The sequence below is a fragment of the Tachypleus tridentatus genome, chromosome 3 (assembly GCF_004210375.1).
Source record: "Tachypleus tridentatus isolate NWPU-2018 chromosome 3, ASM421037v1, whole genome shotgun sequence".
Taxonomy (NCBI): domain Eukaryota; kingdom Metazoa; phylum Arthropoda; class Merostomata; order Xiphosura; family Limulidae; genus Tachypleus; species Tachypleus tridentatus.
This window is the reverse complement of record NC_134827.1, coordinates 83,918,942-83,939,791: the sequence shown is the minus strand read 5'-3', so window position 1 is coordinate 83,939,791 and position 20,850 is coordinate 83,918,942. Positions and strand designations below refer to the sequence as shown.

The window sequence follows — 20,850 nt, the reverse complement described above, 5'->3', positions numbered from 1 at the left end:
TTATTTTTCACAGCTATTTTAACTCTTTGGCCCAAGAACTTTCGCTCACCTTGCTGAGGTACGTTTGGAACAAAAATGCCTCCATGAATATAATAATTTTACAGTGAATGACGTGTTCGTTCTCTTGAGCTATATATAATTAAACTCTCTGAAAGAGATTATCGCATGCAACTGTTTGGTTGACAATGATGTTATGATATGTTTAGGGAATAACAAGCTATGTTGTAACTCGAACTATTAAAAATCAAAAACGTTTTCGGTCGCCATATACTACTTTAATTATATATTATAAAATGTTTGTTTGTTTTGAAATTTGCGCAAAGCTACTCAAGGGCTATCTGCGCTAGCCGTCCCTAATTTAGCAGTGTAAGACTAGAGGAAAGGCAGCTAGTCATCACTACCCACCGCCAAGTCTTGGGCTACTTTTTTACCAACGAATAGTTGGATTGACCGTTACATTATAACGCTCACGTGGCTGAAAGGGCGAGGTTGTTTAGTGCTACTGGGATTCGAACCCGCGACCCTTGGATTACGAGTCCAATGTCTTAACCCACCTGGCCATGCCGGGCCAGTATGAAGTGTTTGTTTTGTTTTTCAAATGAAACGTCACTTTAACGTAAAAACAATAAATATGCGTGAAGAATGTTTTTTCGTTATATTAAGTTAATCGTAGAATGTTTTGTGTGTATCATCAGTAAGTACCTGAATCTCTGTTGGGTTACGTTGCTTTATTGAAATATAATCCTTATTTTCTGATGTTATTTTTTCTGTTATCTTTAGTAATCGTTTTCAATGTTTTTTAACATTCAAATTACTGGCTTTTTTATATTTCATTTTCTATCGGTGGGGTCCATCCAAAGGTTGCACCATATTGAGTAATGTTTAATTTTTACTTCTTATGACGATTATTTAATAACTGATTAAACGTTAAATGAATTTGCTGATCTTCTATATATATATATATATGTGTATATGTAATAATACATAGTGCCACTAAGTAAAATGACGGCATTTTTGGTTTAAATTTCTTTCGTTTAACTCAAATGTTATTAAGGACCCTCTAACCAACAATTTATTGATTCACAAGCAACTTGGAGCATTGATATGAAACGTGGATAATGTGGAACGTATTTCATCGGCTTTTATTGGTTTTATTTTGGATCAAGTCTATCCCTTGCAGATAAGAGTTAAAGATAACTGGGCATCAAGCGATTAGTTTTAACCTAATTTTTTGTATTTAAAAACCTTGTATATTTTACGTGTAGAAGAAAAAAACACTAAAGGTGCCTAGAAAACACGTAGAATTAAAAAGGTGAATAAATCCCTATTCATGAAATTCATTAAACTGGCTGCAGTTGAAAGGTATACTTTCGGGCTTCACTCTGATAACCTTCGGGTTATCGGATTTAGTGAATATCAGCATCATCCATTTAAAACGATATAATCTACTTGAAACTTATATTGGTTGTTCAGAGCATTGTTCAAGTTTAGCTTAACCTTTGAGGAGGGGCATTTCACGAGTCCTGTAACTCCAGCCAAGTTAACCTTGAAGTTTTCTTTTAATCATAAAAAGATTAATCATTCATTAATATCTTACTTTTCAGGGAATTCCCTGGTTATAAGCTATTGAAATCTTTCAGTGATTAACAAGTTAAATCTACTAAAAAACCTCATGGAGTCTTAAATGGCTAGATTACAAGTATGTTCCACAGTCATGTATAATAGTCCATCTTTGTACGTTTCCACATACATAAGTAAACTCGTCAGTTTCATTAGTTGGAAATGCCAAACCATACGGGTAGTTACTTCGTTTTATATATACGTGTAAAAATGTTATGTGACAACATTTTAATATATCATTTCCATTATGTCAAACGTGAATGTCTTCCCAGTGTTTGTTTTTGTTTTTTTGAATTTCGCGCAAAGCTACTCGAGAGCTATCTGCGCTGGCCGTCCCTAATTTAGCAGTGTAAGATTAGAGGAAAGGCAGCTAGTCATCACTACCCACCGCCAACTATTTGGGCTACTCTTTTACCAACAAATAGTGGGATTGACCATCACTTATAACGTCCCCACGGCTGGGAGAGCGAGCATGTGTGGTGCGACCGGGATTCGAACCCGCGACCCTCGGATTACGAGTCGAACGCCTTAACACGCTTGGCCATGCCGGGCCATCTTCCCAGTGTATTCTTATATTTTGGTCGTCATATATTTGTATCTCGTAACTGAGTATACTAAAACATACTTGGTCTGTTTATATACCATGATAATTTAGTATTAGGCAAAGTGTTAGTGTCTTTCTTGCCTTGTATGATCAATATTTTAAAAATTGTTGTCCATCAATTTTTTTACACTTCAAAGATAAAATAATTCTTTTTTCTTTCCTTTTTCTCAAAATAAAATTTAACACGAAACTTAAACTGTTAATGAAACTACGCTTCGAGTCACTTCCAGTTGAAAAGTTTCTGTAAAAACTGAATGGTCAGTTTTCGCTGACCCTACGGTTCGGGTGTTAGTAGTCATTAATTTAGAACCACTAACCAAAGAAAGGGTAACCAGTCAGCATTACCCGCCGTTTACATAACTACTCTTAACCCTAGGATGCGTAGCAGAGGACTCTTGGACTCAGTCACCAGTCTTTTCTTTCTTTGTCTCTTTCTTAGTTGAGGAAAATTAATCACCCATTGTTTAATACTTCGTTAACTGGTTTGAAAGTAACTTAGAATAATGTGGTCAGACCGTATTATTGTATACCTAAACAAACTTTTGATCAAACCGTATTCATGTATACCGAAGCAAACATCTGATCAAACCGTATTATTGTATACCAAAACACATATTTTATCAAATCCTATTCTTGTATAATTAAACAAATATCTGAGTGCCTTTTTCTTTTGTTTACGTTTAAATTGAAAAATATACTGTGTGTGTAGTAAATAACGTATTTTATACTGTTATTTTACATCTCATAGTGACATAACAAAGAATCGAAGGGCTGTTTAACATGCATATAAATCTATATATCTTCCATGCATCCTAGAGTTTACTAAACAGCGAGTTTGACTATCACAACCTAACTCCCACAGCTAAAAGTGCGGAGTGTGTTTGACGGCAACTTGGACCTTTGGATCTTGCGATACGCAGCCTTGCATACAAACTATTATGATCACTCCGGCATCTAGAGTTTACCTTCATACTAAAACAAACAAGCTAATTGACTTCAGTAGACAAACATGTGTCTTACTCACGCATTATACTGAGCTTCCCGGTGACCCAGTGATAAGCTAGAGGGCTAAAATTCAAGGGTCGATCCCTGCGATGGACACATCACAATTAATACATTACGTAGATAACAACCCATTACACTAAAGGCCATAAGTACGTAACACTGGGAGAAGGTAATATGAGATGAACACGTTATCACAAACACTTATTAGTTCTTTAACTCTTTGGACATTCAGAAATTTATGTACATCTTTGATTTATCTTAGGAAGATTTTTTTCTTTCATTTCATTCTAAGATATTTTTCTTTTGTTTTTGTAGCATCGTAATCTAGTCGGGCGTTGATAATAGTTCTCGTCGGCTTCTTGGTAAAATCATTTTCCTTTTTTTTTTTTTTTGTCACGCTGACGTTGGGTTATAAAGAATAAATCTAGGGGTCTCTGTTTTCATTGTAGGAGCAAGTAGCAACACGTGTTTATTTCAAGACTAGATTCGTTTATCTTTAAATGTCAGTCGTTCGGGTACAATATCATATTCTTTATAAGCCGCGGGCAAAGCGAGATGACTTACAATATATGGTGCAGTTAGTTTTTTATCGTGTTAAAACAAAGCCCTTTCTGTTGCCCGAAGGAGTAGAAGTGCCAAGCGCTGATAAGAAATAAAGTGATCAATGTCTTTTGGAGCGTATTTAAGTTATGACCTTTAAATATTGCTTTTATATATTACTTTTTCATACCTATCTACCTCGGCATATTTGTTTCGAAACAGTGACGTGCAACACTTGTTGCCGAGATAAGAAAAATTTGGTCGACTTTAAAACGGTTGGATGTAGAGATTCCCTTAACAGGCGTATCACAGAATTTGCCGCTTTTGACTTAGGCCAAACTTCGGGGATTTGAGAGATCTGGGTTGTGATAAAATCAATTGTTGTTGAAGGTAATGAACTTTTTCTTCTCTCCCGTTTTTTTTTTTGTTTTTTGTTTACCATTTTTCATGTGGCGAAACTGATGCGAATCTATGTATTAACAATTATTTTTATATTAGCTATAAGGCACGTCAGACTTCAAGTCTGAATTATGTTGCGTAGTGAGTCCAATCATTTATCACAATCTGTTTACATGACGGCCTAAATAATCAAGAATTGTAATTTCGTGTTGCTTAAAAAGAAAAGAAAAGTTATTAATCGCAGCAACGGATATGAAATAAGAAAGATAAATTTTTTTCAGGTTTTTTTGTTCTTTTTCGGATCAGTTTTGATCTTGTTGACGTAATCCCCAAAAGCCACTTTTGATCTAAGTAGATTAAGAGTTTTCTGAAAGCTTCGGTGGTTATCTGATATATTTTCTACACATGACTTCAGTTTACTTTTACATTAAGCTTTTATGAGTAACTTTAGCACTTGTTCTTTGATGCCCCAGATTTTAAACTATACATTTCGTGGGGTTTTTATTTTAAAGAAATAATAACCATATGATTCTGCTATTCAAATACAAAAAACACGTTTAAAAGTCACTGAAGCCCTTCGAAGCTTCTTTAACAGTTTGCATTAATTTCACTCTTGCAGGTGGCATTTAAACTGTCATAGTTTAACCACATAATTCTAAAGAAGATAGATGGCGCACCCTAACCTTTATATACTACTTCTGAATACAATTTTTACGACATACCCTAAACCACATATGTATATATATATGTTGAATCCGAATACAGTTATGAATATCTTTTTATTCGTAAAATTCATTGTATTACATTTTTTGCACTGTAGGGAACGTATTACGACACGCTGTGTGCATTAATAACCATAAGGTAAATAAAACGAAAATCATCTGTCGTTGTTCACACCTAAGCACAGTGCACATTGTTCACTTTATTAGATTTTAATGCTGTGTAGATGCCGCAACGGCTTATCTTCTGCATTGAGATATGTTGTTTCACACCTATCTCTCCATTTTTATTGTACACGCGACAATTACTTAAACTAGGATTATCCTAGGCAGAAGTATTCGAACGGCTTATGGACCTGGAAAAGCTTTGTTGATCTTTAGGACAAGATTGGTACACTTATGTCAATCGCTCAAATATAATATACAGAAAATATCAGATATTTAACGATTCCAACTACGTTTTGTTTGCACTGCTTACAGATGCGAAATGGTTATGTAATAATCTCTTGCTTCTCTTATATATTGGACTAAATGTGACCTAGTAATTAGGGTATCGGACTGGCGAGGACCCTTTAACCCAATGGATGGTGCTCCCAAACACGCTGTGTGTTTTCAGCTGTGGACGCGTTATAAAAGTAACAACTTCATGCGGGGGGGGGGGGGGGGGGTGCGGTGTCTTAGCCATTTAATCTGTTGTGTGCCGTTTGGGTGAAAACGATAGGAGGGCTATCCCTAAGACCAGAGGGAAGGCAGCTATGCATCATCACCCACCGCCAACTCCTGGACTGCTCTTTTATCAACGAATAGTGGGATTTATCAATATATTATAACACCCCCCACGGCTGAAAGGGCGAGCATGTTTGGTGTGACGGGAAGTTGAACTCGCGACCCTCAAATTACACGTCGAGCACTCTAATCACTCCGCCATGCCGAGCCTAGAAGAGACCTTGAACATTTGAGTCTGTCTATAAATCCGATTAAAAAAAAAGTTTTTATAAGAACTCATTCACTTCTTGATTCTAATAAGAATATTAGAAAAATTAAATACCCTTTAATAATAGATAGATAACTATTAATAATAGTTGTGTTATATAAACGCAACAGGTTGAATTTGTAACAAAAAGAGTGTTTTGAAGTAAAAACATTTTATAGCAAAAATGTTTGAAAACAAGATTAAGTGCCGTTGAAATAATGTTCAAAACAGAACCTGGATAGAGATTAACTCATGAAGTTGGAGACAATCTCAAAAGTTACTAGGCTTACAACTTTTTCATCTTTCGTGTTACGTGCAGGAAGCTGGCTTTTTTCATGAGAACTTCTTTAAGACATTTAGTTCAACAAAAGTGTTAAAGCATAAGATCAACAGTTGTTTTTAGTGCTAAGCTACACTATAGACCACGGATAACTGAACCATATATCTTAGCTCTGTAAGTCTGTAAGTTGACGCTAACCCACTGGGGGAATGGAACTGAAAAATATACAGACTAATAGGTTGTGTAAATAATGTTAATAACTCTAACTACCTAGTGAAACCAATAACAACGTCCATTACTGATAACACGTTATTATAGAATTACATCGTGATTACAATATAAATTATCTATGCTTTTTCTCACACAAATTGAATTCATAAGTATATAATTATAAAAGAAATAAAATATATAAATAGAATATTAAGTATTAATATTTTATTTTTTATTATTATTTGTAAATGACACTAATACTGAATAAAAGTTGTGTGAAAAAGAAATCATACGTGGTTTATTTTACTGAAAATAAAGAAATACTAGATGCTTTTCGTTTTATATAAGATAGATAATAGAATATATTAGCCTTTAGTATCTTGTTCGTTCATTGTATGGAAAAGTCACACTGGAATATCTGCTATGTGGGATTATCATTGTAAGTTCTTAGACTTACCGCTGTCCCACCAGGGGTCTCTTAGAAAAGCAAATCATAGCGTTACCATATTTATGAGTTTTTCACAGAGTGATTTCATGCATCGACGAAACCGAATCATTGCACCCCCAACAGGATAGATGTTAAAGTCTGTTTGCTTTTTGTGAAATCACTCTATTTGTATTGCTTACCGATATTTTCATTATATTTGATCATGCTGTGGCTCATACACGATAACCAGAACAACAGATAACTCAGAAAACCACATTTACTTCCCTAAATGATGGTAAAAGAATGTTAATGACTTGTTTTAGCTGATTCGGGGTTTGGTTTGTTTATTTTGAATTTCGCGTGAAACTACACAGGAGCTATATCCGTTATTCGTCCTTAATTTAGAAGGGATATACTAGAAGGAAGACAGCTGCTCAACACCATTCACCGTCATATTTCGGTTTACTTTTTTACCAACGAATAGTGGGATTGAACAACGCTTTATAACATTAAAAGAAAGTGTGTGTATTAATTTCAAATGTTTACCAGCTACGGCCATTCACAACTAATAAAATTATTTTGGGCTTTATGTGTTCTTTGGGACTGTTTTTGTTCAACGTAAATCTAGTGCCCAAAGTATGTAACTTAATCATGTTTCAGAGAAATACATTTTTCTGTTCTGAGATATTTTGCATTTACTGGACTAATATGGTTTGTTTTGAATTCTGTACAAAGCTACACAAGGGCTATCAGCACTTACCGTCCCTAATTTAACAGTAAAAGTTTAGAAGGAAGGCAGCTAATCATCACCGCTCATCGTCCACTCTCGGGCTGCTCTTTTACCAACGAGTAATGGGATCGACCAAAGCTTATAACGCCTCCACGGCTGCAAGGGCGAGTACGTTCGGTTACAGGGATTCGAACTCGCAGTTCTAACTGATTTAGTGAAATAAGTATCTCTGGAAGGTTTTATATTTACCTTCTTTCGTATTTGCTCAAGAAAAAATGAAACGCTTACTAAAAGATTCCTGTCTCTCTCCTCTATAAGGTGTTGCACAACTTACACATCTTTGTTTCTGCTAATATTTTTTTTCTGTATCTTATGCCTAAAGAGATTTTTTTGATATACTTTTATATCGTCACAAGTGTTGTTAGGCTTTACGTAATATTAGTTTCTAAAGCCATTGTTGTTAACATAACAACGTGAACTGAGCGTATTCTGTTTCGTATTATCGTATCGTGTTTCTTGATCAGTAACGATAACTCGGAATTGGAAACAATGGGCTCTGATTGGTCCAGCTCACGCTTGAATAGCTAGTGGTCACTTTCGTTTACAGCTAGCTAATTTGGGTCAACCCTTAGCGAATATTATTTACGATTAACTGTTTCGTTTTTCGTTCAAAGAATTATACCAACGATGAAAGCATTGCAGGAACTCTAGAGATCGTGCCTCCAACTACGTTGTCATTCCATTTGTAACAATTATACACCCTGAATATAAGTTGCATACAAATTAGGCTTGCTGATGGATATCATGGTGCACCACGCTCGTAAGGCTTTGAGTTCTTCCTTGGCACAATCGTGAACAGCTGACTGAAAAAGGATACAGCTTCCATACCTCTTGCACGTGAGTGCACTGCGCACTTTTTGAGTGGATAACAATAGAAAACGGAGTTAGCGGATGGAAGTTTTCTGTGGCTTTTTTTTTTCATTATCTGTTCTTCAAGGATTTCTCCACCGTTATCACGATGAGACACGCTTGTAGTAAACGCTTTCATCGTAGAATATCTTTATGGTGTATCATACATCATACAAGTGTATTTTTATTGCGTTACTAATAGTGCTTGATGGTAGAAACAGTATATTTAATTCGCATCACGGAGAAAGAGGAGGAAAACTTTATACTAACACATGATGTCGCTATAAAACTCCGGCAGCGCCATCTTAATATTAATTTATTTTCAAACCACATTTTAACCATTATATTTTAGTTCCGTGATAGAGAGTAGAACAGAATCGCTAATGAGTTTTATATAATATAAAATGGGTCTTTGTTACTCTGGAAGCTAGCTAGGGTAAGTACTAAATTTGAAAAAAAAAATCATGTTTGTTTGGAATATTCGTGTGTAGTTACATGAGAGCTATCTACGCATAGCTACCCTAATTTTGATACGATTATTAGAGGGAAAGCAGATATGCTGTAATTGTCTCTCTTATAACAACCCAAATTGCGGTGCATGATTTTGAGGCAAAGAGTCGAGAACCATAATCCCTCGGATGCACAGTCCTGTGTGGTAACCAGTGAGCCATGCCCGGCTGTGTTAAACAATGAGAAACATTTGGTGATAATTTGTAAATATTTCAACTTAGTAGATAAAAACAAAAGAAGCTGCTTACACTCGATTAAAGTAAAAACCACTTATTTGAAGTTAGTGCTAACTATCTGTTGCTTTATCTACCAATGTACTTATTTCTACGATCCTTCTACTAACGAAGTATTTCAATTTTCCTCTCCTGTTTGAGTCGGAGATCAGAAAAAAAAAAAGGAACTGGGACAAAAATTTCAGTAAAAAATTTGTTTTAAACTTATAGGTTTTGTACAACATTGCTAACTTTAAAGATATATTTTAAATGTTTTTTTATTGTACAATACAAATGAATGGCATAATTGGCTGTCTATGATGTTTTAACATTAAAAATCCTCAAGCTGGTCGCTGAACTTCCAGGGGCCATATATATATATATTTAAAACAGACACGCAAGGAAATTGTTTGCATTATACATTTACTCCTCTGAAGACACACAAATGATTATTTACGTTTAGTCATTGGGATAAATCAGTTGAAATGCCAAGTAGAATATAACTATTACACATGAGGATTTTCTTTAGTAGTTATTATTGTTTATCAATTAATATTTCAAGTCATTTAATCAAATATAAGTTGCAGAAAAAAATCATTCAAGCCTGTTGTGGTTATCCAACATACCATACTTATTGAAATGTCTATTTAAATGTGAGTTTTGCAAATAAAACGTATTTCTTTGATGAAAGTCTCTCGTTGGTACAGCAGTAAGTCTACGGATTTACAACGCTAAAATCAGGGGTTCGATCCCCCTCGTTGGACTCAGCAGATAGTCCGATGTGGCTTTCCTATTAAAAACAAACAAACAAACCCTTGCTAGGACAACGATTAGTCTACGGAGTTAAAAGGCTAAAATCGGAGGTTCGATTCGCCTCGATGGACAGAGCAGATGTGGCTTTGCTATAACAAAATCATTCACTACTCACTTCTTCACAAGTCAAATCTATAAAGACAGTGATCTGACACGTGTTACTTCCACTGCCAATCTCCGTGTACCTTACTGTTTACTTAGCGGTTAGCCCGATGTTGCTTTGCTATAAACAAACAAACAACATCATTGATAAAAAATCGTATTTATCTAATATACAGTATCTATTGAAATGTTTGTCTAAATGTGAATGTTAGAAATGAAACATATTTCATTAAAAAGCCATTGTTATCCAGTGTACTATACCTATTAAAATATCTGTTTTCCTAATGAGTATTGAAGAAAAACAAAAACTTGTTATTTAATATACCATACCTATCAAAATATCAGTCTAAATGTGAGTGTTGCAAAGAAAACATATTTCATTGATTAAAAAAAACTTTGTTTTATAATACTAGGAGAAATAACCGCCCACGAGCAGTTATAACTGCTTGTTCCTCTGGAAGGCTATTGGTCCTGCGGCCTTTTCTGGAATTTTATGAGTGTTCTATAACAATGTACTCATAGTTGACATTCAATAATGCTCATCATCCCCGAGTAAAATGGTTTTATTGAAATTTTAGTTTAAAAGTAAGCTATCATTACATCACAGAGTAGATTTCATTGAAGTATTTCTTTTTAGATTCAGTTATCAATGAAAGTGCCTTTATTTTCTGTTGCAACATTCATGAGATTTTCACTAAAGAAACACTTTTTTAAAAGTTTGTTTTTGATTGTTTTATATTTGAAATTACTCCTTTTTATTCGCAATTTTTATTGGTTAAATTTGAAACATATCATTTTTGTGAAAATTTCAATTGTTTTATTTATTGCTCAATTATAAAAATACTATCTAGTAATAAAACTATTACCAGTTATGATTGGTGATTATCGATACTGTAGTTTCAGAGATCCGAGTATTCGATGTATACGTCACAAGGTCCATTATATGAGATATCACATCTTTTAAAATATCTGTCTATCTTAAAGTATAATTTTGATTGGAACCGTTTTTTTCACTAACTGTGGCTGTCATATAGCTTGCTGATTTCATTTTCAAAATCATTATATCTGAAGGTCGTTATTTTGTTGTTTTGTTAAAAAATGTCACATAAAAAGCAAATAAATAAGATATAAATATATATTTCATAGAAAGTTTAAATATTAATAAAATATAGAAATAAAACTCGTTTTATCAGCAATATGAAAGAGATTATAACATACTTTGATAACCATTTTAAATACAGTAAATTGTTGACATATAATACTGTCTTATGTGGATTGTTGATTTTACAGATGTAAACACTATTTGGAATGATTCTTTAAAAACGTGCGTAAAAATTACAAAATTTTAATTGTTCAGAAAATATAACAGCGACAAAACTTTAGGGACCTTTTACAACATGTATAACAGATATATCTGAGTTCTCAATTGTAATGCTGGCCAAGATTTTCTGAAACTTGCGGGTTTATTTCAGTTTCTGAGTCATTAGGTTTCCGTTTTGTTAATTTGTAGATGAACGAGCTTTGTGCTTACTCCAAATTAATATTTTTTGTATGCATTCGTATTACCAGAATTATTTTGTGTTGTCAGCTCAGTATATTAGTTTAGAGGTTTAGCACGAACCTAGATCTCTTAAAGTTGACTGGGCCCGGCATGGCCAGGTGGTTAAGGCACTCGACTCGTAATCCGAGGGTCGCAGGTTAGAATCCCCGTCACACCAAACATGCTTCCCCTTTCAGCCGTGGGGTCATTATAATGTGATGGTCAACCCCATTATTCGTTGGTAAAAGAGTTTGCGGTGTTGGCGGTGGGTAGTGATGACTAGTTGCCTTCCATCTAGTCTTACACCGCTAAGTTAGGGGACGGCTAGCGCAGATAGCCTTCGAGTAGCTTTGCACGAAATTCAAATCAAACCAAAGTTGACTGACTCTCGCGAGATATTACTGTGATTATATTCAAAGACATTTATAACAGTGATTGTACCCATCTGGTAAATCAGTGCATTTTAAATTTTATAACCATTATTTATTTTTGTTTTAGGACAATGAACGATTCCAGTTAGACCATTATATTGATATAACCACTTTATTCACCAAGTTGGTCTTGAGTTCTAATATTTTAGGTAACTTGTTTTCATAAGAAGTAATGGACAAATAGGAAATTTTGCTATTCCAAACTATCATGTGTTTTTTGTTTTTTTACTATAGGTGGTTGAACGAGTGTATTTAAAAATTATGTTTTTGAACTTTGTGATACAGGTAACTGAACGGAACGCGTGATGGTTTAATAATGTTAGCTTGCTTTAAGTTTCTTAATATTTCACTCTTGTTTGTCTATACGTTCATGTGAGTTCAACGTATCCAGTTATAAATTCTGGTCTTTTAAATAATTTCGAGTTAAAACATTCTTGTTTCAATTTTTTTAAATAAATTTTCTTAACAGTAAATAATTTATTCGAAAATTAAACATTAAAGTTACTATAACTTGTTACTCGATTTAAAAATTGTCACAGTTTTTATTCATAAATTATTCCAAATAGAATATTATATTTTTGAAAATTCGGGCGAAAACAAATCGTTCTTTATTTAAATCCAACGCTTTAACTAAACAGTAGGAGAAACGGGAATTTTTTCCTTTCAAAAAAATCTGATACGATCTACCAAAGAAAGAAAAAATGGGAGGTTCTATTGTCTCTTTGATGGATTGCCGTTTTTCAATACCTTTTGTTCTCAGTGCTCAGGGAATTGACACAGAATTTCCCTTTCACTATTATTAATTGTGATTAGAACCAACAAACCGTGTGGCACTGATATTGTAAGGTTTGTCTTAATGGAAAGTGTAAGAAAACGTGACTTTTTAATTGTCTACACTGGTCATTTGGACACTTTTTTCATTTGAAGCAAAATTACATCGTGCGTTTTTAACAAGTTACACCTATAATTAATATAATTAGTGCCAACAAACGTTACTTTGTAATTAATTTGTTAATTAGACTGTCACTAACTCATGTTGTTAGTGTGTAAGATAGGCATACGAACTGGATTGTGGAAACTGGAGAGTTTGAACTTAATGTTAATTATGGTGAGAAACTATCTCTAATGCTATGTGTAACAGGTAAATGATGAATTTAAAACTAAATTACTATCGTCCGGTTTGATAAACCATATGTATCAGTTGTAGTAAAACCATGTAAATCACTTGGCAACATGACACTGCAGTTTTCGTTAAATCTTTGTGAGGTGCTTAAGGAGACCCGAAGTTTCTATCATCATCGTAGTACTATACGTATGGAGTGATTTATGTAACATAAACTAAAACAAAACAAAAAAAAACCTTTCACGTCGTTTACCTAGTAGCTGTATTACTTCATCCATGAATTACAGCAGCGATTGCTTTGTCTTTACATGTTTCTAATATATTGCGTGTTAAGACATTAATATCCAATTGCATAGACTGTATAAAACGTATATACGTTTTATCACAATGCTATAATGGTATAAAAGAGATGATCACTTAAGAGGTTGTATTATGTTGTTGTGGGTGGTGCCTATTTACTGTGTGAGAAGTAGGCGAACTAACTTGGTCGTTGTGGTTCAGAAGCACAGCATAACAGTACGGTAGGGCTAACCTAATTGGTGGTTGTGTTCTGAACAGATAGCAGCACTTTAGGACTAACGTGGTTGGTGGTTGTGTTCTGAAAAGGTAGCAGAACAGTAGGACTAATCTAGTTGGTGATTCTGTTCTGAGCTGATAGCAACACGATAGGATTAACGTAGTTGGTGGTTCTGTTCTGAACAGATAGCAGCATGGTAGGCGCTAGATATTAGACTAAAGAGTAGATAAGCTAATCGTTCTTGTGGTTTTGGCTCGGGCTATGTAGACGCTCCATTAGTGTGGAAATACCCAAGAAGTTGAATAAACGTCATAATTTTCAAATGTGAAATTTATCCTAGACCACACCACCATATTATCATAGCACAGGAAGACATGAAGTATCGGCTATCGAATAATCGCGTAGAAATATCGATGGTTTGTTTGTTTGTTTGTTTGTTTTGAATTTCGCGCAAAGCTACTCGAGGGCTATCTGCGCTAGCCGTCCCTAATTTAGTAGTGTAAGACTAGAGGGAAGGCAGTTAGTCATCACCACCCACCGCCTACTGTTTTATCAACAAATAGTGGGATTGCCCGTAACATTATAACACTACCACGGCTGGAAAAGCGAGCATGTTTGGTGCAATGGGGATGCGAACCCGCGACCCTCAGATTACGAGTCGCACGCCTTAACCCACCTGGACATGCCGGGCTAATATCGATGGTCAAAATCAGTTTGAGTTAATAAATATGAGAACTACTGCATGATTAGATAAAAATTATGTTTTATTTGAGGGCAAAAACAATCTAATGCAACGTATTTTCTTTCCTTCTTGCCTTCTCCCCTTCGTAATGTTTCAGCGTCAAAAGTTTAGGTTTCTAATTCTAAATTTGGGGTTCCATCCCCGCAGTGAATACAGTTTAAAATAATTATTCATGGACTTGTGTTTTCTTTCCCAAAAATCTAAATTTCTCTGATACTACAAAGTAAAATGCAGTATTTTTTTTACTAAAGACACAACGCGCAATGATAAAAGACTGCAACAAAAACAGAGAGAGAGAGAAGGAAGGTAGCAGTTACTTTTATTTGTCGTGGGCAGCGACATAAAGAACAAACCATACTAACCAGGACCAGACGAACCGTAAAATAACAAGTTCGTAAACCGTGGAGATTGTATTCATGTTTACCATCCATGAAACGTATAGAAGAGACCCGATGAGTTTTTGTCAGAGGAGACAGTTCCAGTTTTGAATTTTTATCGTTGTTTAAATGGTTTATTGTTGTCACAGATGAGCGACAGGAATCATTTTTGAAATACTATTTAATATTGTTTTGTGGGTTTGTTATAGAAATTCTGTTTCAATTTTAAGTTTGGTCAAGAAATAGTGTTAAGTGCGAAATTACTGGCAAGTTTGAAGAGGAAAGTTTTGGTGATATGTGCGATGACTTTTACCCCGATAACTAGGTAAGAAGTGTGAGTACATATTATTGAAGGAAAAAAAAAAGTTTAAATTTTGAAACTGCAGAAAGAAACATGTTTATCTTGTATCTTTGTTTCATAATTGTTGTGCAAAGTTGGTTTGGTTTGAATTTCGGGCAAAGCTACACCGGGGCTATGTGCGCTAGCCGTCCCTAATTTAGTGGTGTAAAACGAGAGGGAAGGCAGCTAGCTAGCTATCACCACCCACTGTCAACTCTTGGGCTACTCTTTTATTAACGAATTGTTGGATCGACTGTCACATTTTAACTCTTCCACTGCTGAAAAGGCGAGCATGTTTGGTGTGACGGGGATTCGACCCCCAATCCTCGTATTACGAGTTGAGTGCCTTAACCACCTGGCTGTGCAAAGTTACACAAAGGGTTGTCTGGACGTAACCATCCCAGTTTTTGAAGTTATGGACTAGAAGGTCTTCCTACTTTTGTGTACCACCATTTTTAGTAGACATCTCCTATCCAGAGTGCCGAGCGTGTTTTACCAGCAACGGGTGGTAAATTAAGTATTTTTGGATTCACAATCCATGTTCGACAACGAAATAACTTAGTCTCTTTTCCCGCAGCTCCGCATTTCTGAAAGTTTTATTTTATAATGTACCAAGGAGGAGCATAATGAACAGTCCTAGTGTTAACCATGGAAAAGCAAGACGTACTGTTCTAACGTTACCTGAGGAGGAGCCAGGAGGACAGTTCTAGTGTTAACCGAAGATGAGCAAAATGAATAATGTTAGTGTTAATCGAGGAGGAGCAAGAGGAACAGTCCTAGTATTAACGGAGGAGAAACTAGACGAACAGTCCTAGTGTTTGTTAACTGAGGAGAAACTAGACGAACAGTCCTAGTGTTTGTTAACTGAGGAGAAACCAGACGAACAGTCCTAGTATTAACCGAGGAGAAACTAGACGAACAGTCCTTGTGTTAACTGAGAAGAAACTAGACGAACAATTCTTGTGTTAACTGAGGAAAAACTAGACGAACAGTCCTTGTGTTAACTGAGAAGAAACTAGACGAACAATCCTAGTGTTAACTGAGGAGGAGCTTGAGGAACAGTCCATACCTTCAGAAATCCTAGATTTTATAGAAATCTGATGAACGCATCATAATTTAATGTCCAGATTTCTTGCTTTACAAAACCCCTCAATTGTTAAAATTGTTTACCTTGTTATCACTTCTACGTTTAACGGTATTGTATATATGCACCCTTTGTTAAACGACCCGAATTTCTGATACAGATATTTTCTTTATTTTTTCTTCCAGCTACAAAGGAACTAGCAGTTCCTCCCACATAGTTAAGAAGTTTACGTACATATAACATTTATGGGTAGTTTTGGGTAAAACTAGGTGATCGTTGTGTATAATTTTGAAGACTATTAACATATTTAGAAGAAGCGAATTGTGTGAGAACAAACGAGTCTTATCTATAATCGACGCACTTGTTTTGTTGTCTGTGCTCTCACATTATAATCTAGCGGAACAAACGGTACCCCGTGACTGACCAGTAGTTTGGGGTAGATTAGCAGCGTTTTTTTCTTCCTTCTTGCTATTGTTATTACACAGCAGTTGTATGTGTGGGACGGAAGTCAGAACACGTGAAATCTTCCAGTGAATGAGAACCTTGAGACTCTCCCACGAACAGAATTTAAAAGAATAAAATAAAAAATAATAATAACAATAATTTCATATTGCATTCCGTATGATCTGTTTAAACAATGTGTGAAAATTAGACTACTTAGACATGGCTGCCTAAACATTTGGGTACACATTGGGTACGGAGCACATGAGAACCAATTACTTTTAACCTACATGGTACCTCAGTTGATATCCGTACGGAATAAGTAGATTTTGTGTTTCATGATTTGTACTGAGATCAAAATATTGATAGTGACCATTGGAATGTTCTGATCTGATTTTATTTCTTGTAGTCTTCTTACTATAATTGTCTTCTGTTTCCTAAGATAAAGAATTGGAGCATATAATAAGCTCTCATTGTGTTAACTTTATCGCGAAAATAAACCGTATGTGTAAACCAAAATCACACATTTGAAAACACCCTGTGTTTTTAACTCGGCAAAAGAGAACAGTGGTGCATTCGCGAGAATGTTTTATTTGAATGTTGTAATAAAGAATTAATATATTTGTACTTATGGTAAGTCTTTTTAGGCTATCTACCGTCGTTCCTAATTTCGAACTGCTGACAATGTGGAAGATAGTTAAGAATACCCTGTTACCCACCAGCCATACTAATGGGTTGACTGTCACTCATATAACGCACTCGCACCTTAGTTTGTGGGAATATTTTGTGGTATCGATTGGATTCGTACTCAGCCCGCCAGATCCGAAATCGATCGCTTTACCAGATGATCGACCCCAATTTAGCAGTGGTAGACTAGAAGAAAGGCAGCTAGTCTTTCATTTACGAATAGTGGGATTGGATGTCAAATTATAACGTCTTAACTCACGGGTGAAATGACGAGAATGTTCGGTAACGAGGATACAATTTTTCTACACTCAGATTCTGAATTGAGCGACTTAACCACCAAGCCGTGCCAGGGCCCTAAAATTCAGAAAAAAAAATCAAAATGTTTTGTTGAAGCTTCCACAAACAGCATTAAGGATTCAGTTACTGAGTTTTGAACTTAATTTCGTAAAACATCACGTTCTTTCAAGTGTTTTTTTTTTGTTGTTGTTGTTGTTTAAAGGCAACAGAAGTGGACGAAATATTTCATTTCAGTTCATTGACTAAAACAGAAGGCGTGGGTTGTTCTCCTCCACCCATTTGGATTTAGGCGACGTTTCTGGTTCGTAACCATGCGATACCATAAAATAATCTGTAGACTTTAAGCTGATTTCTTTATAATATTGTCAGATTTTTCCCTAGCATGGATGGTGGATGGTAAGGTGCTATTGATTGGCTGGCTGCGATCCTTCTGGTCAGTATTTCAAAATTAAGGGCAGTGGCAGGTGTAATTGGTAGACTTACCATAAATACTAACACACGGCAAAAACCGATTCCTGTGTCCACCGCTGAGACAGCAGTATGTCTACGGATTTACAACGCTAAAATCAGGGATTCAATTTCCTTCGATGGGCACAGCAGATAGTCCGATGTGACTTTGCAATAAGAAAAAGACAACAATCCCTGTTGGTTATTTCTCTGTAATTGTTGAAGGTGATACTATGGTGTGCTAATACGGTTAACAGTGTTAAAGACCGTCACACAATTGGTGTTAAGCCTAGCAATCTACAATAAACGTAAACATCGTACATACTTACATATACCAGTGTATAGGCGTGTGTGTGTACGTTATGACAGGTTTAAGCTGCACCGGACTATATTCATATGTAGATTAGTGACTCGATACAAAGTGATTTTGAAATGTCTTCCCCTTGACATTTTTAACGAAAGTATCCAAATAACACAATTTATCACAACAGTCCAGATAGCCCTCGTGTAGCTTTGCGCTTGCCGTCCCTAATTTAGCAGTGTAGGACTAGAGGGAAGGCAGCTAGTCATCACCACCTAACGCCAACTCTTGGGCTACTCTTTTACCAACGAATATTGTGATTGACCGTCACGTTATAACTCCCCCACGGCTGAAAGGGCGAGCATGTTTGGTGCGACGGGGATTTGAACCCGCGACCCTCAGATTACGAGTCGAACGCCTTAACCCACCTGGCCAGGCCGGGCCTTAAACTGAGGGTAACGATGGAAAAACGTGACGTAAGCTAATTGAGGGCAATAAAGAAAAAGTTAGAATCACACACGTCATTACCACTGAAACATTTGTTATTTACAACAGCAGTATTTCGTTACGTTTTCCTACAATTCAGCCATAACCAGTGTTGTCTGGAGCCAAACAGAATTGATTCGTTTGAAGAAACAACACGTTTTATCGTGAGTAAAGTTGAATTAGTCAATTTCAATACACGTTCTTTAAAGTTATGTTTAAAGATACTTTAATAAGAGCACTTCTACATTACTTTGTAATTACAGGTGTTCAACACTATCACTCGCGCTAACCCAACTCATTCGGGTTTTTATATACATTATTAACATCAGAGAAGTAATATATTTCATGTTGCATGTGTATAACTAAGATTATTAGCATCATTTGTGAGTATCGGCATAATCTCTTTTTGTTCCGTTGGGAATAATGGATACGGTAGAAGTGGATATATGGTAGTCAGTGTAATAAACCGTATGGTTATGAAGCTCTTCATCTCGTTTGTAAGGTTCATACTTTTTTTCTTTCACGATTACTTAGAATTGAATTCCTAAATTACAAAAATTACACCTGTGAAGAAGTTATGCCTAATACGTGGGTATTGGATAAGGTGATTATTAAACATAATCAAAAGGTAATCTCGTTATGTTTCATAATCCGAGTAACAAAATATCAACGTAGAAATATTTTAACTGCATAAACTCTCTCTTGTATTCATGGAAAGTCTGCCTTCCACTGTACCTAGTATTTGTCTTCCAGTCAGAGGGAAGGCAGCATGGAAAGTCTGCCTTCCACTGTACCTAATATTAGTCTACCAGTCAGAGGGAAAGCAGTGTGGAAGGTCTGCCTTCCACTGTACCTAATATTAATCTACCAGTCAGAGGGAAGGCAGCATGGAAAGTCTGCCTTCCACTGTACCTAATATTAATCTACCAGTCAGAGGGAAGGCACTTAGACAATAGTATCATGCCAACCACAAGGGATTGATTGTTATTTATAATCCACCCACAGCTTAAATTTAGAGGAATTTTTTGTGGCATTGCACGTACTCGAACTCGACTCCTCAGCTTCAAAATCCAGAGCTCGGCCTCAGGACCAACCCACACCTGACACGAAGATTTAAAACCAGTATTTTAATTGGCAGTGTCTGAACTGTCCCCCATATTCCGATGCATAATTTAAAAAAGCTATCCTAATGTTAGCCCGCCTTTGTTACATCAAGGTGTATATGTATTAGCTCTCAACGCCTGCCGAGACCGTTTTCATTGACAGAGACTCAAGTGTCAAGAACTTCTGGTTGCTTTTTCACATTCAAATTATTTAGGGTTTGATAGGAAGGTGGAAAGGGGAATAAAGATAATTAATACACGTTTCGAATTTTGAACGTCGAGAGACTCACAAAGAAGGTTAAATAGTTATTTTAAGACGATGCCGAGAAAAAAAATCGTAAATCTTTTGTCTCATTTATTTGCGTTTGATGGCTTGTTTAACTTAGAAAAATATAACGTATCTTTTACTTTACTCTTAGCGCTTCTGTTTCACAGTGTTTATTTTTTTAATGGTATTTATTTTTAGCTTTTTATAATTCTATTTGGATTTCTTAAAATCGGTATTTTTGAGGGGGTTTTTGTGTCGCGGTACAGTGGTCATAGAATAGCTTAATTTTGTTTCTCAAATTCAAACATTTAGCTCCATCTTTTAACCGATTTAAGATATATCTATAACCGAGGTCATTGAGGATTCCCTCTTGTTTCATTTTTTATTTTATGTAGATACCTTAAAATTGGTATTTCTTGGGGTTTCCGCTTCTTGTACTGTATTGAGCATATTATTATACCATATACTAACTTTATACAATACTTTCTCACATGGGGTAAATAACAGGAACAAAACATAGTTATATTTACGTTAAAGCTTTGTGAGAACAGCTAACACTTTATATGAAACTAAAACTAAACTTACTCCCAACTAAGACAGAATGTGTTCTTTT

General features: G+C 35.5%; 1 protein-coding gene across 8 annotated transcripts in view; it reads left to right on the top strand.

Moving 5' to 3' along the window:
• Nucleotides 1–20,850, top strand: part of LOC143247371 (myelin regulatory factor-like) — a 351,121-nt gene that overhangs the window by 210,562 nt on the left and 119,709 nt on the right. The gene's annotated exons all lie outside the window — the stretch shown is intronic.